This window comes from Nylanderia fulva, unplaced genomic scaffold (genome assembly GCF_048542155.1).
Source record: "Nylanderia fulva isolate GAGA-0341 unplaced genomic scaffold, ASM4854215v1 Scaffold142, whole genome shotgun sequence".
In the NCBI taxonomy this organism is placed as follows: domain Eukaryota; kingdom Metazoa; phylum Arthropoda; class Insecta; order Hymenoptera; family Formicidae; genus Nylanderia; species Nylanderia fulva.
In genome coordinates, this window is record NW_028189644.1 from 1143 (window position 1) to 4174 (window position 3032).

Consider the following 3032-nt stretch of genomic DNA (forward strand, 5'->3'; position numbering starts at 1 on the left):
AGGAGATAATGCTACGATACGGAATTGTGAACTGCAGGACACATGAACATCGACATTTCGAACGCACATTGCGGTCCACGGATACAATTCCCGGACCACGCCTGGCTGAGAGTCGTTTTAGTACCCCTAAACGACTTGCGCCCGAAAAGCGCGCACGGCCACGACGCGGGCGACCAGAGAATGGCGCGCGCGTCGCCTGTGCTCTGTGCAACGCTTACATGGGCGTACGAGCGATCGTTGGACGTTTCGCCCGAGGTGTCTGTGCCGCGCCGACCAGCCGTCGGCGCAAATCCTTGCGTCGTCTGAAATGACACACCGAATAATAATGAGAAAGAGAAGCGCACAAGCGTGTAAAACGTTGGCGACGCGCGCCCAGAGAATGCTGCGCGAATTAAGAGGGGGAGCGTGTTTGTGTATCCAAGTCGTGTGTGTACGCGAGAGGCCGAGGAGAAATGGGATGAGAGTAAGAGCGCGCGCGAAGGGAGCAACAAACGGCCAAAAAAAGGGTCAAGGGGCGGTGAATGGCACCGCTTTCCCTAGAGCGGCGCGTGCGTCGTTGTCTCCCGAAAGTAGGTAGCGCATGTCTCAACCGTCTCTCCTCTCCGTACATCACACAGACTGACCGACTGCTCTCGGCACTCTGTGCCGCGTCTCTCGGTGCGATAGCGCTCGCGCGTCTTATGCCGAGGCGCCCTTGCCCGCACACATAACGGTATTACGGAGAAATATACGGCGCGTCGTCGTCCGGCGGAGAGAGCATTCGTAATCCTTACCTCTTTACGGAGAAGGGTTTTGAATCGCGAGCCGACCGCGTGTTGCCGAGTCCACGAAATTTTCGTAAAGCAAAAAAAAAGGACCGGCGCGCCGCGTCGTGTACTCGTCGAATCGATTCCGCCCGAATTTCGTATATAAAAGAGAAAGGAGAGCCGAGAATTTCGAACCCCCGCGATATATCGTCTCCATTACCACCAACGAGTGTGTGTGCGGTTAGCGCCCCGGCGATTTGCCTTCTCGCGTATTTCGTGTGCTGCCGCTGCTGCTCTCTCGTCGACGCTCTCTCTCCTCTCCCTCTTATATATTATAGAAGAGAGACGACGATGAGCGACGCGGAGGAGGCAAACGGCTACGAAAACTCACTATGCGACGTCCTCAGAGCAGGCGAGATTACCCGCTGAATTTAAGCATATTATTAAGCGGAGGAAAAGAAACTGACCAGGATTTCCTTAGTAGCGGCGAGCGAACAGGAAAGAGCCCAGCACCGAATCCCGCGGTTCCGCCGCAGGGAAATGTGGTGTTCGAAAGGATCCGCTTATTCCGAGGTGCCGCGTCGCGTCCAAGTCCATCTTGAATGGGGCCACTTACCCGTAGAGGGTGCCAGGCCCGTTGCGACCGGTGCGCGCCTCGGGAGAATCTCTCCTTAGAATCGGGTTGCTTGAGAGTGCAGCTCTAAGTGGGTGGTAAACTCCATCTAAGGCTAAATACGACCACGAGACCGATAGCGAACAAGTACCGTGAGGGAAAGTTGATAAGAACTTTGAAAAGAGAGTTCAAGAGTACGTGAAACCGTTCAGGAGTAAACCTAAGAAACCCAAAAGATCGAACGGGGAGATTCATCGTCAGCGGCGCTGGCTTCGCGTCGGTCGGCGATGTCCCGCGGAGTCCGTGCAAATCGATCGTCGGAACTGGGTATAGGGGCGAAAGACTAATTGAACCATCTAGTAGCTGGTTCCCTCCGAAGTTTCCCTTAGGATAGCTGGCACTCGGCCGTTCCGCACGGAACGCGCGCGATTCTCATCTGGTAAAGCGAATGATTAGAGGCCTTGGGGCCAAAACGACCTCAACCTATTCTCAAACTTTAAATGGGTGAGATCTCTGGCTTTCTTGAATTATGAAGCCACGAGCATCTTCGAATCAGAGTGCCAAGTGGGCCATTTTTGGTAAGCAGAACTGGCGCTGTGGGATGAACCAAACGCAGAGTTAAGGCGCCCAACTCGACGCTCATGGGACACCATGAAAGGCGTTGGTTGCTTAAGACAGCAGAACGGTGGCCATGGAAGTCGGAATCCGCTAAGGAGTGTGTAAAACTCACCTGCCGAAGCAACTAGCCTTGAAAATGGATGGCGCTGAAGCGTCGAGCCTATACTCTGCCGTCAGTGGCAAGTGGGGCGGCAACCGGGAGCGGGCGTTAGTCTTCTCTCGCGTCGTCACGAAGCCCTGACGAGTAGGAGGGTCGCGACGGTGAGCGCAGAAAAGTCTGGGCGCGAGCTTGCCTGGAGCCGCCGTCGGTGCAGATCTTGGTGGTAGTAGCAAATACTCCAGCGAGGCCCTGGAGGACTGACGTGGAGAAGGATTTCGTGTGAACAGCCGTTGCACACGAGTCAGTCGATCCTAAGCCTAGGAGAAATCCTATGTCAATGACGGCGTACAATATACTCGAGTGTCGAGAAATAATAATAAATATTATACAAAAGACACACGCCCGTCGGGCAAAAGGGAATCCGGTTCCTATTCCGGAACCCGGCAGCGGAACCGCATACAATTCGGGCCCTTGTAAGAGTGTTCGTCGGGGTAACCCAAAATGACCTGGAGACGCCGTCGGGAGATCCGGGAAGAGTTTTCTTTTCTGTATAAGCATTCGAGTTTCCTGGAAACCTCTAGCAGGGAGATAGGGTTTGGAACGCGAAGAGCACCGCAGTTGCGGCGGTGTCCGGATCTTCCCCTCGGACCTTGAAAATCCAGGAGAGGGCCACGTGGAGGTGTCGCGCCGGTTCGTACCCATATCCGCAGCAGGTCTCCAAGGTAAAGAGCCTCTAGTCGATAGAATAATGTAGGTAAGGGAAGTCGGCAAATTGGATTCGTAACTTCGGAATAAGGATTGGTTCTGAGAAGCGGGGCTGACGTGCCGGGCCTGGGCGAGAGTGAACGGTCGGCGTTCTCGCGCCGGTCCCGGGATCCGAGCTCGGTCCCGTGCCTTGGCCTCCCGCGGATCTTCCTTGCTGCGAGGCTTCCGTGGCGGCGCAAGCCGTCGTGGT

The 3032-nt window shown here is 55.3% G+C and overlaps 1 pseudogene; it reads left to right on the forward strand.

The window, feature by feature from the left end:
• Positions 1 to 1167: 1167 nt before the first annotated feature.
• On the forward strand, positions 1168 to 2816 carry LOC146724216 (large subunit ribosomal RNA; annotated as a pseudogene).
• The last annotated feature ends 216 nt before the right edge of the window (positions 2817 to 3032 follow it).